Source organism: Bombus huntii, chromosome 6 (assembly GCF_024542735.1).
Source record: "Bombus huntii isolate Logan2020A chromosome 6, iyBomHunt1.1, whole genome shotgun sequence".
Lineage (NCBI taxonomy): Eukaryota > Metazoa > Arthropoda > Insecta > Hymenoptera > Apidae > Bombus > Bombus huntii.
Window position 1 is genome coordinate 4,841,071 of NC_066243.1, and position 15,944 is coordinate 4,857,014.

A 15,944-nucleotide genomic window follows, 5' to 3' on the forward strand; every position below is an offset into this window, starting at 1 on the left:
CAGATGGAATATAAAAGGAACATATATAGAAGGAATATATATAGTATAATATAATATATAGAAGGAACATAGAGGAAAACAGGACGTTTGAAAATCACAGCGATTTTAGACGCAATTTTAATGGAAAAATATAGGCAGCCCTTAAAGTCAGGTGAGCAGAAACATTGTACAGTACCGCGAGTAATTATAAAATGAACCCCATCTATAGATTTTTTATAATATTCAAACAAAAATTGACAAAATCTTGTATATTATAATAATTATAATTTTATATTATATATTTCGTATTATAACATAACATAAAACTTGAGATACAACAAACAAAAGCTTTTTCCTCTAAAAGACTGGAAAAAAATGAATTTTCTCTTAAAATTATGTTTTTGGTTGTGAAAAAATATAAACTCAACGTTAATTTTGTTACCTTTGCGTGTAATATTTATTGGGTTTCCCTTTATTTTTCATCACGTCTATCAATCTGATAAGTACACTATCAACTGACTTATTTAAAGTTTCGTTTCAAAAATCCGCTCAAGTGGATTTTATTCTTTTCTCAAGTTCCACGATATGTTCTATAGGTGGCTTCTCCTGATCATAAGTTTTTCTTGCTAAAATTCTTCACAGGTTCTCGATCAGATGGATAATAATTCTATTTCGAAATCTTGAAATCACTTTTTTGTAGTGGCAACTGTATGAATAGGAACATTGTCTCGTTGAAAAATTGCCTTTCTGTGTTCTATTTCGGTTATGAGAGGCAATAACTCGCCATGCAAAACGATTTAAAACAAAACGATTTCACTTAAAATATCTAGGCATGATCAGTGATTTGTCAGAGATGACTCTGACTGACACCATGATTTTTCATTGAAGCAAAACTTCTGAAATTCGCAATATTGCAATTTGTGATCGATTGAAAATTCATAAACTTTCGCTCGGAACATTTTTTTGTCCGACTATCAGAAACGTCTGAAAAATCGTGAGGACTAATTTTTGGACCACTCTCTATAAATATTCACAGCACCGTATTTCTGTAAATATTCGTAAAACGTAAAGATTTCGTTCCTCCAGTGATTCATGCGCGTGATATTACGATATTTCTAGCGATAAATAGTATAAAATGACCTCGACCGGCTGATAAGTGTGCCCTTTAACTTATCGAGCACGAAGCTCTTCATGTTTGTTCTGTTTAAACATTTTCAACAACGATCGTTGCAAGCATTCTGCTACAGTGGTAAATGTCAGGACCTCTGCGATTAACCTTTAAACAACGTTGTAAATCAACCGTGAGCCATTTTGAGCGAATAAATCGATCGTTCATTCCGCTCCGTTTCCCCTTTCCCATGAATTAACATAACGATTGACTTTTATCGGTGATTTTTATCACGATAATCACCAATTTTCTTGTTCTCACATTACAGAAGGAAGCCACTCTACCGAATCTTCCGGTCCCGGATTTAGAGTCAACCTTGCAGAAATATTTGACCCAGGTCGAGGTAATCGCTCCGAATCATCTGCCGAAAACCAGGAACCTGGTGAAAGCTTTCCTTTCTGGACCTGGACCGAAGCTGCAACAACGTCTTTTGGAACGTCGACAAAAGGTGTCCAACTGGGTAAGCGAATTTTGCCACTTTTCGTATCTTACGATGGCACAGAATTCTTATTATTATTGCAACTGTTCGTTCTTTGTTGCGACTTATATTGAATGCAGTTGAATTTTAAAGTTAACGTACGAAGCAAAGATACCTTCGAAGACCAACATAAAATATTTAAAGCAGAGGCGAACTTTTCAAACGAGAACATATTCCAGATACATGCTACACTGCTCAAAACAATTGTTCCTTGCATTGTTATGTTGCACGCAATACAGTTATTAAAATGTATTGCCTGTACTATACAAAGTTGAAAATATCTGGGTAATTTTTGCATTTGATATTAGAAACGCAAAAGATGTTGAAATAAGTATTTTCTAACTCGTCTGTTCTCAACTCTTTGTTGTTTTACTACACCGATAAATGATTAGAAGATGATGTTGCGACGCTGATTTGTATCGGCCTTAAGGTTTAGGATTCTCGTGTGGCAACAATAAAAAAATGTAATTCTCATGATTTTTTTTAGACTAACTATTAGTTACTATTGGGACTAGGCCTTCTTTGGATGTAAATATAGTCTTCAGGTTCTTCATTATTCCTCTTATTTTCATTTTATTATTCAAATATTCACATTTTTCTCCAAATATAGTCTTCGTTGTGTCACTTTCAAAAACAGGTTCGATCCCGCCGTAAAATATCTAATTTTAAGAAAATTCCTCAACATTCTGATGACTGTGGCAGATGCTATACTGTACATCAATAATATGCTACGTTACCAAAGGTCATCACAAGACTCGTACAGTATACAACAAATAATAAGAAGAATTGAAATAAAAAAAAATACCTTTGTACTTCAGGACTATCTGTTTACATTCCCAAAGAAGCTTAAACCCACATAAGCAGTTAGTCTAAAAAAGATTCATAAACATCACTTGCTTTTATTATTGGTGAATGATAGAGTACCTCCGTTGCGAAATTTAAATGATGTAGCATCATTCTTTTTGACCGGGTCTGAGATTGAAAATTTCTAATATTCCTTTCCCCACGCTGAAATTTGTTCACTTTTTGAAAGGTTTTTTTTAGAAAGACTGTGTTCAAATAAAACAACAATATAGTAGCAAAATCATAGAGACCGTAACGCAAATAATGCCTGAATTATTTTGTCTAATTTTAAATCTTATATCATCTTATACATTTATAGCCGAATATATACGATAAATGAAAGCTTATGCATACTCCGTTAATAAATAGGAGAATTGAAATCTTGGATACAGTTTAGAAAATGAATATAGGTATTGATCATGAATTATCATGAACCAAATACATTGGAAGTTTTATAGAATGATGAATAGGAGACCTACATGTTCGATAAGATTAATATACATGGTGTCTTAGAAAGCATAGTACAAGCGCCCGAGTAGTGATTCTACGTGCAAACATGAGTCGAAAAAGAAGAATAACATTTTTTTGTTTAAGACTCCTTTTTGAGAAAAATGAGATTGAAGATCGGTCGGGTGACTGTGTACCAATTATAAGTTTCGAGATATCCGACTTTTCTTTCCCCTCGTGTTGATATTTATGTACATTTAGAATGATTTTATGAATAAGGATAAGAGTATTACTTTTAAAAAATCTTTCTATTAACGTAACACGTGTTAAATATATCGCGTTGCTGCATGCATAGCTCTGCTCGTCTAATAAAATTAACATCAGCACGAGCTGAAAGAAAAATGGGGTACCTCGAAACTTAGAATTAGCACACGGGTACCTGACGGATCTTCAAATTCATATTTCTCGAAAACATAGCTTCAAAGAAAAAAGTGTCATTCTTTTTCTTCAACTTATTTTTACATGTAGAATCACCATCCAACCGCTTGTACCATGATTTTAGAGACATTCTGTATAATATTTATGTAGGAATAAAATATGCTTGAAGTCGCTATAGGAATAAATTAACAATGTTTTTAAAACTTTGATACATTATACATGTATACAACGCTTTTAAACGAAAGGTTCGCGAAGAATATAATGTTAAGAGGTAGATATTTTGTAGTAAGATAAGTGGTGATTATATTTTACTAAAATAATCGGCGATATAGCGATTGAAATGCAGACACAAGCCTTCAAACTATAGATACATTGCATACATATATCTTTATCCTGATAAAATATTGAAAAATATTGTTCGAATACAAAACAAGCTCTTTTAAACGAAAGTCATTTAAAACAGAACGGATGGGAGTAACCCCAAAAATTTGTCATATAATATTTTAACAACTGTATTCGTATTGGAGCTAATTTCTCTCCACGATAATAAATTTTAATATTGCAAACACCGAAAAAATTAAACCATCTTTATCATGCAACGATAATGAATCTTATTTAAGTGAAAAAAATACCTATTTTAAAATTTTTAAAGAATAACTTAATACCACAATTTTAAAAATTTTACCATAAGCACATTTAAACTATTTTTGTGAAATAAATGTATTTCTTTTTTATCATCGATCGTTGCACATGGCGTTTACGTGACATTTAGTGGGAGTTGCTTCTTATAGATGCAAAAAGTAAATGTCAATCTGCCATTCTCAAAAATCTTCAAACGACGCGACGCAAAGCTTACATGACTGTCTCGTTGAATATTCAGAGTATAAAAGATATGCTTCAATCCGCACCGTCTCACGAGGATACCTCACTTTTCCGATGTACATCTTTTATATCGGTTATTTTGATAACTATAAATGTTTTCAGTTACGTTCAAATAGTTATGTCACGTTCATGCGAATGACAATATATCGACTCAAGCGGATTTGAATTTATTTTAAAAGAAATATTAACTGAATGATGGCATTCAGATAAATGCAAAGGGACTTACAAACAATACTTTCAATATAAAACTGTATATATATAGATACTTAAAATTGTCAATTCAATTTATGGTTAGTTTTAAGTACGTTACGATAATTATGCTATATTTTGCAAAGTAACGAACGAAAATTATTAAATGATAGATGTACATTTGAATACAATAGAAAATTTTTAGTTCCTTTTTAAATTATTGGACATTTGAATTTTTATTAGATTAGATCATTTATTTTTTAAATTAAAATTTCTTTAATAAATTATTCATAATAATGAAAGATGAATACGTTATTATAATTATCAAAGATTTCAGGATAATTCTATTTTTCCTGTTTAATTTATCAAACTACAAAGAAACGGGACAAATGTACGTACTTACGTATTATTACGTAGCTACCGAAGTAGAGTAATTCTCGTTCACTACAAAACAAATGATCCGTAAATCTATGTTGCAAGTTTTTCTCACGTTGTTCATATTGCGAATTCTAAAATGCCTGAAACATCACTACGTTTTCATCACATCAACCTGATTATCCTTAATGCAAAATGAATTGAACGAGCAAAATAGCATTTGCAGACGGTTCTTTGTAGGAGACTCCTATGAACATCGGTGATAAATTAACCGTTGCGTTTGCCTTACGATAACGATTGTCATTTGTTATTCAGCTAAACATCGTGTCATGGAACAGAACCATACGGAGAACATTAATGCCACGAACATGGTAATGTTAAAATGAAATAAACGTTAGAAATTGCTGTTTCAAACTGCCTTTAGTAGATATAATTTGTTATCAATATTTAAGTTTCTTTTCTTTTATAAGGAAATAATGGATACACAACATTTTCCGCTTTATATTATTTTATCGAAATACGTATGATCCATTTTCTTCTATCAAAATAGAGATCACAACGTTCGACAGATTAGGTTTCATGTTTGCATAAAGATGCATCATTGTAAAAGACGTGTCTGTAAAAGAAAGACACTTTTCGGACAACCTAATCATATTTATATACAGGCTGTCTCTAAAATCGTGGTAGAATCAGCCGGGTGGTGATTGTACATGGAAAAATAAATTGAAAAAAAAAGGAATAATATTTTTCCCCTTAAGACTTCATTTTCGAAAAAGATGACGTGTATTAGTTGCAAGTTTCGAGGTATGAAATTTGTGTTTCTGCTTGTGTTTGTGTTACCAAATCCAAAGTGTACTCCAAGAATAATAACAACGTTGAAGAATTGAATGTAAATATCGTTTTGGCTCTTAAAAATTTTAAAAATACGCGTAATTCAGTATGAAAAGTTATAGTAATTTAGCTCAAAGGGTGTACAGCTTTATATGCAGCAACGCTTCTTACGTTAATCAAAGGATTCTTAAAAAATACTACACTTGGCTTATTTATGAAACTATACAGATTAAACAGCAACAATAAACTATACAGATTGAACAAAAGAAAGTAACAGGAAGCATATCGTGGGAATGTCCATACTTAATAACACAACACCAACAGAAAACAAGCAGAAGCAGGAGTTTCATAGCTCGAAACTCCCAATTAATACATCGTTTCGTGTCGAATATTCGCTCTTTTTTTTCAAAAATAAAGCTTTAAATGAAAAAATGTTATTCTTTTTTTCCGGCTTATCTTTTCACGAATCGCCACCGGGACTGTTGTATTACTATATTCAGGACATCCTGTATGCACCAGATGATCTAAAAATCAGTTGCCGCGATTTTTCACGCACGTCTGATAGTCGGAGAACAAAATGTTTCGGACAAAAGTTAATCAGCTTTTAATCGACTACAAATTGCAATATCATAAATTTCAAAAAAAGCTTTAGTTCGCTGAAAAGTCAACGTCGCCTCTATTTTTTAAAAGGAACAATGCATTTTTTAATTCTCTGCAAAAAGGTATCAAGGTACTTGGATCCAAACATGATTAGCTTAAAAGATGTTTTAACTTCAATGTTGTAAAACTTGTCGGATAAAAAACAAGGAAAACATAAAAACAAAAAAGTGTTACGCTATCTTTCCTTGTCTTTCACACGATTAATTTTACAACATTAAAGCTAACATATTTTTTAAACTAATCACGTTTTGAACCAGGTGCGTTAATACCTTTTCACGGAGAATTAAAAATGAATTGGATGGTGTAAAAAAAAATGTGTTGTTCCATTAAAAAAGTGGAGCTGACTTTAATTTCTCGTTGTAGTACGATGTTTTTTAAGTTCTTAATATTGCAAATTTGTAGTCGATCAAAAATTGATTAACTTTTCTTCGAAATATTCTTCTTGTTCGACTATTGTTGATCTAACCTGAAAAATCGTGGCGATTGATCCTTAAACCACCCTGTATATAGATATAGATATTATATACAGGTTAACTGAAATTAAAAAATGCGTAATATTGAACACATGGTATCTATTTATTTTGAAATGCCAAATTCGACAGAAGTTGTTATATTAAAATAAAAACTGTAGTGACCATTTGAAAATCTTTGTAAGTATAATAATAATTCGCGCGTTCTAATTAATATCATCTTATTTTGACGTACCTTACAGATTCTCTTCGGGTTTAAAAGTTATTCCTTTCAAAGATCCTTTAAAACTTTTTATTAATTATTCATTCTGAGACGGTTGAAAGGTCAAATGCTCCGAGTTTAAGTGATATCGACTAAAGATATCTATATATATAATCAGGAATTATGATAGTCGACCTACTTGTTCCTTGGAAACGTCGATTTCGCCTTCTCGATAATAATTCCTCATTAGGAACAAATATCGAGTATTCTGTTTGTTGGATTTCTTGCTCGAACAGTTAGCATGAAAAAGTTTTTTAGCACTCGAAATATCTAACTTCATAGAAAGTATTTTTTAGTTGATAAATTTAAGTGACGCAACCAATAAATTTGAAGTTTGGAATTGTAATTACAGAGTTTCCGTGCTTATTATACAATTAAAGGCTTAGAAGGTTTTCTTGGTTTCTTAGTCAACACTTTAACTGCCACGTTGGTCATATATGACCGGTCACGGTTTCTCACGTGACGCCACGGTGGTCATTGGTGGTTATTCTTACAATTATAAAAATGGTATGAAAATTGAAAGTTAGGACACTTTAAATATAACCGATAAATAGAAGATACTTTAAAACAAAAAGTGCTCCATTAAACAATTAAACATTTTTAATAGAACAAATTTTGCATCTAACGGTGCACTGTGTTTGCATCCATATCTTTGAAGGATAATCTATGAATATTATTATAAACACACCTTAGAAAATAATCGTAAATGCTGCTTTATAATCATATAATTCAAGTTAGAAGTGTGCACATACCTTACTATTATACAGTGTGATTGGTAACTGGTAGTACAAGCGGAAATGGAGTGATTCTACGCGAAAAAAGAAGCCGAAAATATAGAATAAAAATTTTTTTTTTTTAATTTTTCCATCGAGACAACGATCTACAGTGAGATCCGTTATAACGAGTCGTGATAAAGTGCACGCGTACTGAGCGAAAATTCCAAGTCGATTTTCTCGAAAACAAAACCTCAAACGAAAAATTTTATTCTATATTTTCGACTTCCTTTTTCGCGTAGAATCACTCCATTTCCGCTTACACCACCAGTTACCAACCACCCTGTATATAGAATGAGCAAATACTGTTTACTAATATCTTTTACGCGTTTCAACAATATATTCTGGACGTTTTGCTTACGACGAAATAACGAATGCGAATGGTTTGTTGAAATAAACGAAGCCTTGTTATCATATATCACTATTAACTGTTACCAAGACGTCACGGTGGTCACGTATGACCACCAATAAAATAAACGGTCCATTGGGGAAAAATGTTGTCTTACATCATCGATTTGTTATTATTTTGCCATTATATGCTTTGAAGAATAAAAATACTCCCGTGGCGACCTGAGCGAAACATGTAATTTCGGCGTCAAAGTGTTAATGGTAATTATTAATTTCAAATTCTGACACTATATACGTATATTATGCAAGCTATCGCAATATAACTATTATTATGTACTGTGCCCATTTAAAATTTATACACGCGATTACATCTCTATGTAACAAACATACGAAAAAATGTTTCAGACGAAAGATGTATAGTATCAAAGGGAACATAATCTAATGTAATTCAATTTTTTGTAGATGGCTAGGTGAAGATCATATGAACGTTTTTTAAAATGGAATCATATAGCTTGAAATACAATGATCGATCGGTCTCGACATTTCCTACAAAAAGGTATTAAAGGCAATTTTACTGAGAATTTACCCCATGTCACCGGCTATTATTTCGTAATTGGATGTGGAAGTAAAACAATATAAATAAATTTTAATAAATTTTGTTTATTATTCAACTTTTAATATTTCTTTTTCCTATAATAAACAGTGTAACAATCACCTACGTGTAATGGTACACAACAGCTTTTGCAAATATATCTAGTTTCGCTGCGTTTTCTTCTTGAATAGCATACCCTACACGCTCTAGTCAGATTTGTTTTTCTGCCAGTGACTATTTTTTCTGAGAAAAAATAGTGGTCTCTTAGTTGTCCGGAAAGCCTGAAAGGTGTATCATTATAAGGAGCTGTTTTAGAAATTCGAGAAGCGTCAGGTGCAATGCTGCATTCTTTGGAATCCACAGTTATCCATTCTCTAGCTACTTCCAGTAGAAATTTGTTGTATACTGTTTTATTTTCTAGCAGATAGGTACAGTACATTTTATATGCATTGAGCAAGGTGCAGTTTATTAGAAAAAATGCTAATTTTTTCGACCACTTTAAAGTTAAACGACGCTGATGCGAAAAAAGCGCATCACGAGATAACTCGTGACCGGTCAACGATGTGTTTACCTATTTATGACGAAAAATCGTTAGTGTAGAAGGTGTCTTAACTTCAATTTGCCAAATTTAATTTACGTTGTCTTCACTTTCCATACGCAAATTTAACAAATGAAAGTTAAAATATCTCCTAAACTAGTAATTTTTCGACATATATAGATTAATATATTTTTGCGATAATGCCGAATCGATTATTGTATTTAAATTCGCTTATGATTCATTTTCATATGACCTCTACTTGGCCACCTATGAAAATACCAATTTCATCAGATTATGTCCGCTTTGATACCATATAACTTTTCACTGAAACATTTATTTCTATTTCTCAAACTTACAGAAATACTCGCCTGTATACACTTAAAACGGACATACAGTGTATTTGCTTTTTTACCGCGTTCTAAAAATTTAGTCCGATAGAATTACGATATTTGCATTATAAAACATCAAAATTAATTAGATTAATCAATTTTATTAAAACGACGTACCTTCCAAAACCAGAAACGTGTCATTAAATATTCGTGTAAGAGCATAAGAAAACATCAAAATTAATTAATTTAGTTAATGTTATTAAGACAACGTACTTTCCAAAACCAGAAACGTGTCATTAAATATTTGCGTAAGACCATAAGAAAACGAAAGAAATCAGGATAGGGAATGCCGAATAGTCGATGACGATAGAGAAAGGGCGGCGATGAAGAGCCAAGAGGGTAGTTGGTAGGTAGATTCTTTCTCCGTATAAGTGGCACAACAGCATTTTCGTTTCAACCCACGTTGCCTCCGGAGAATTTACTTCTCCTGGCATAGGCATCAACCTACACGAAATATCCTGCGCGTTCTCCGTGACTTTTGCGATCTCCCCATCTCGTGGCCACGGTCCCACGGGAATCCCGGTTCGATGCATGCCCCGGTATAAGCCTCTGCGCGTCCCCATGGCCATCCGGTTCCCGTGGCACATAAATAAATAAATAAATGGATTTACGAGGGCTCGAGCACGAGCTCATCCCGTGACTCGTGACGGTTCGCTGGAACGAAAAAGGGAACCGAGGACCTTCTACGCTTCAAACTATGCCGGAACAATGCGAATATTGCGCCGAAAATAAAGCGGCAAGCGTGAAATACAAAGGGGTTGAAAAAGGTGGAAGATGAAGGTGCTGTTACGTCGCGAATACTTAGCGGTTTTCGACTTTCAAAGTGGACTGTATGATGATGCCTGAGTACAGATTAGATCCACTGAATATTGAATGAAAAGGTAACAAAATTAACATGAAGTTTATATTTCTTCACAGCCAAAAACACTATTTTAAGAAAAAATTTCAGTTTCTCCGGAAAGAAGACAATTTTTCTTTACCGTACCTTCAATTTTGTCTTACATTACAATATAAAATTATATGAACGATCTCATCAATTTTTGTTTTAATATTACGAAGAATCTAAAAATAGAATCGAGTTTATAATTATTCATGACACTGTCAATGTCTGGAGGTTCCAACTCGCATCTTTCATTCCCTTCCACGAGGGTAGGATGCGCCAAGTTCCTTACGAGACAGGAGGCTGAGCGTTGCGCAACGAATAATTAGTTAACTTCTCAAATATTGCTACCGCCCAAGAGAACGCCGATCTGAGGACGTAGGTACGAAGTATAGGTCATCTGAGTTAGGCAAAGTCGCGTAAATGTGACGATGCACACCGTTCGCGTGCGTAGGTTCGATACTGCGAGAGTTTACAATACGCCAACTGTTACTGAAGTGCCAGGCGAAACTCCGACTATTTCGTTAATTTTATACAAATTAAAGTTCTCCTGACTATAAACGAAATTACGTGGTATATAGCAGTTATACGTATAGAAATCTAAACTCCAAAATAGGAAAATAGGGAAGTCGCGTCAGTATCGTAAATCCTGCAAAACTAATTGCTGACGCCTTTACAGATGCATAGCGGCGCCTTCGCCTTCGTATCACACTGATTGCGAGACTTTCATCTCCCGCATATTAATATATAATTATAATTATAATAGTATATAAATAAATATATAATTATAATTTGTATTAAATAGTTTGAATAAGTTGTAGATAGGCTATTTCATAAGAACGTAGAATATACTCGAGAATAAACTTCAAACGACATAAGGAAAACCGTATGAGATGATTTATAGAGACGGACGTTTATTTGTCGTGGTTCTCAAAAATATTCCAATACTTACATTTCTTATTGTTGATTATAGGTAATAAATTAGAAAATGTAATTAGAAATGTAAGTAGAAATATAAGTAGAAAATAATCCTTTGTTGTAATAATTATTGCTTTATTGAATTTATATTTGAGGAAATCACGTCAATATTTTGGATTGAATTCTTGAAAACTAACCGTTAGTAATACAAAATAAACAGAGAAAACAATATTGGCGTCCACTTGTGCTAAACAAATCTATCTATGTACACAGATAATTTATTTTCAATATGTTCAATAATTTTTGCTGTCACATACTATGCACACATGCATTTATTTTTCATAATAATCGTATAAAAACAAGCAATTGTTGAGAACCAAACGAAATTTTCATTGTTTAATTTCTCCAAAACGAAGGTGTCAGACTCCATAGTTCACGCAGCTAAAACATTTAAATATACAGGGTGGTTGGTAACTGATAGTGCAAGCGGAAAGGGGGCGATTCTGCGCGAAAAAAAAGTCAAAAATATAGAATAAAATTTTTTTTTAATTTTTCTTTTTTTTTAATTTTTTTAAAAATCTAAAGTGAGATCCGTTGTAACGAGACGTGATAAAGTGCACGCGTACCGAGGGAAAATTCAAAGTCGATTTTCTCGAAAACAAAGCCTCAAACGAAAAATTTTTATTCTATATTTTCGACTTCTTCTTTCGCGCAGAATCACCCCCTTTCCACTTGTACCACCAGTTACCAATCACCCTGTATATATATCTACAAGGCTTTGACTGTCCAAATATCGTTTACTTGGTTCAATCCAGTTTCAAATACCACGAGGGTAAAATGAGCACTGTGCCTTTAGCGACCTATATTGACGCCAACGTCAGTCTTTTGCTAAGTTTCTTTCTTTTTTTTTTTATTATTTAATTTGTACTTCACAATTTGTCCGGGTGGACATTTGGTAAATTTTTCTAACTTAATTGCTAAATAACGTGTGGATGGCTACCTCCAGTGGGATACCATCTTCGAGTTTGACTATTTTATTTCTCTTTTGCTAAATAAGTGGATTTTTTATATGCATAATTTTTTTTGTTTTGGTATATATACTAATCTCTTGGCAACAGCCTCAGTGTCGTATGTCTCCTATGTTTCTCATACGTTAGTAAGTATGAGATACGGAGCATTTCGTTTTCGCCGCGAGTTTCAGGTCATTTTGCAATAACGAGTAATCCACTGAAAAATCCCACAAATTTAGGCCTCGAAATAATTATACTTTTCTAAGGGCTGTTAAATTTCTTTATATTTTTCTGAAAAATCATAATCTTACGGGTAAGATTCTACAATAGCTTTTTTTTTAATATTTGTTAAGTACAAAATTGTGTAGTTTTAAATAAATTCCCTTTTTCTCATAACTTTCCGTCAAATTTTTATTTTTATCGCGAAAAAGTTTAAACATTTGGTTAAAGTATTACTTGTATAGGAAATTGGGGACTATAATAAGTACTTCAGAATTTGTTCGGATCTTTCTAAAGCGCAAAACTACAAGAAATCAGGCCAGACTAAAAGACACACAATGTTGCTCACGTTAGCGAAACTTCATATTCCCGGCGAAGAGTTAAATTAACGTTACGACAAGGCAAAGTTCAATACGTGGAAAATTGATGCAATTACCTTCGAATGTTGTAACGTGTCTTACAAATAAAATCAAGGATTTCGCATTATCTTCTAATGTTTGTCTTCATTTTGTATGTATTTATAATGAACGAGAAAAATTATTCGTGTTATAGTAAATATACTGTTATGGTTTATAAAATACTTGAAGTACCTATCGAAATATAGTTAAAGGAAGGTGCTGGTACAGTGGTACAATGGTACAAAATTTCCTTTAAAGTCATTAATATACTTAAAAAATCAGTAAGACGATACTCAGACATAGATAATTGCACAAATTAAATCGAAAAGTCAGTAAAAAAGATTGGAATTTATAATTTTTATCGTCAAGAATACGCATTGGTATAACTATATGCATAAGATAACTTATGCATATCCTTTGCACGAATTTTCTCAAGATACTGAGTAAATTTCCCGAGAGTGCGAAAATCATTTTTATAGGAAAGTAAATTTTCGAACTACGATATATAGATATACGTAGGTCTATCGGGCTTAAAACTTCCACGCTTTCCTATATGGATCTACGGGGCTTAAAACTTTCATACTGTTACGATACCCGTACGAGTACCGTACGAGAAGTTATTCCATCATATCCTACAGTACTGAAGATAAAATTTCGTAATCTTTTCTCATCTCATTTAAAGTATAATCTTACTCGCGCAATATCATTATCGATACAATCCAATATTTCGAGCAGAACTCCTTTATACGATTATCTATTATCGCATTATGTTATATCGACTTACATAAAAATCATTATTATCTAAATTCTAAAAATCAGCTTTAAATTGATACAATTCGCAGCTTTGTAAATTACAATAATATATAATATATATATAGCTAATTAATTAAAAAATTTGTGAATGTATAATATATATTCTACTGGAATTTATCCCGACATATTATTATTAATTACGATTAATTCATAGACTAACAAATTTTTTTAAAATTTCAGTATGTAGAAGGATTATATAAAATTAGGATGTGGAGTAAATTTTGTATTTTAATCTCACTTGCTTCTCATTCATAAAACATTCTTCGTATTGCTCACTATTTTATGTTATTATTACTATACTTATTACTATATTTTACTGTACCATTGTTACTATACTTATTATGACTATATCTTACTATGATGATGTTACTATACTTATTATTGCTATATCTTACTACGCTATTATTACTATTCTTATTATTACTCTATTTTACTATAGTATTGTAACTATAACTATTGTATTATTATTACACTATATTTATATACATTTTATGCCACTTTATATCATTTAATAGGTTTATCATTCAGGGCACATTATTCATCGAACAGTAAACTATAGAAGTGAATGCTGTGCAGTGAAAACGTGTCTCAAACTTTTGTGATCACGTATGGATGAGTCATAAATACATGAGCGTATTGCAAAAAAGACTTTTCTATAAACTATGATTGATGATTGACGACACGCTTCGTACCAAAAGACAAAATGTTCCTTTCGAAAGTTATTTGTCACTATGAGAGGAACTGAACGAACTTGCAAAACTTAATTGCCACGTTTTATGGTTATGTAGAAATTAGTTTCGGAGAAAAACACAGTGGTGTGAGATGAAAGGCGTCTATTGAGTAACAATCTTAAAGAATACAGTGTATAGTGTGACGATGTTACACAACATGTACAATTGAAGACTTCTTGTAGACAACACTGTAAATACCGAACACCATATTTTTTAGCAGAAAGAGAAAAGGCTTCTCTGACTTGAAATTACTTTCGAAATTTCATCTGCTTTCATTATTATAGAATCTTAAGCGTATAAAATAATCTAATGCATCAGGAAATTTTCTATTTTTTGCACTAATATTCATCAGACAAATAGGTTTTGTAGAAAAGTCTATATGTGTCTCTTAGTTGTATCGAAAATTGAATGTGCCATTCATTTAAATTTGCAGGCAATATATGTACCAATCCTATTTGTCCCTAGATTACTGGTACAAAAACAAAAAATATATTTCTTCAAGATGTTCTTTTTATTTTTATTATAAAAATGTTTTATAATGTGTAAGTGAGAACAATTATAAAACTTATGATATTTAATGTCCATGTGCTGGAACATGTCTATCGCTTAACTTACATTGTCTTATACAAAGATAATGTTGAACGTACCGGTAGCATCATCCTCAAACAATATTAGTAATTATTTACCAATGGAAATTCCTCATAAATGCTATACTACAACACATTGGCATGTGGCACACTACATGATAAAGAAACAGTTTTTAATTTTTCATTTACAGTGTTGTCTACAAGAAATCCTCAATTTATGTAATGATTTTGTTATTCAACAGCCCAGATACACATGTAGATAATTTCTTTAATAAAACATAAATAGATCGCGCAACTTTCCTAATTCATACTTTTCTGAACACAAATTCATATTTCTTATGTAAAATAATAATTTTCGTTAACAACAATCTACACAGCCTATAACTTTCACTTAATGCCACACGATATGCATCGCAATTAACATGTAGCTACATACACGTGCATTTTTGTAATTTTGGCATTTAACGAATCCGTGATGAACCTCGAAACCATACTTACGATGATGAGAGAAAAGAGAATCACGTTGCCTGAGACCGTCTAGCGTGAGATAGAAGCACGTAACGTGCATGTATGCATTAATAGAGGGTTTGATGGATTAGGAAAAAAGAGGCAAAGGCACGTTGTAATTAATAGTAGCTCATACTGATTGCAAAGGTTTCGCAAAGTCTTTGGGATAGATTGGTGTACGCTACTGTGTAATTTACCAACAGGTCAGATTCGTTCGCC

General features: G+C 32.3%; 1 protein-coding gene across 1 annotated transcript in view; it reads left to right on the top strand.

Annotated features, from left to right (window-relative positions):
* LOC126866941 (vesicular acetylcholine transporter) overlaps nt 1–15,944 on the top strand; it is a 201,593-nt gene that overhangs the window by 99,775 nt on the left and 85,874 nt on the right. The window contains exon 4 of the mRNA XM_050620975.1: nt 1,416–1,607. The gene's annotated coding sequence lies outside the window, so the exon portion shown is untranslated. The remainder of the gene's footprint in view (nt 1–1,415; nt 1,608–15,944) is intronic.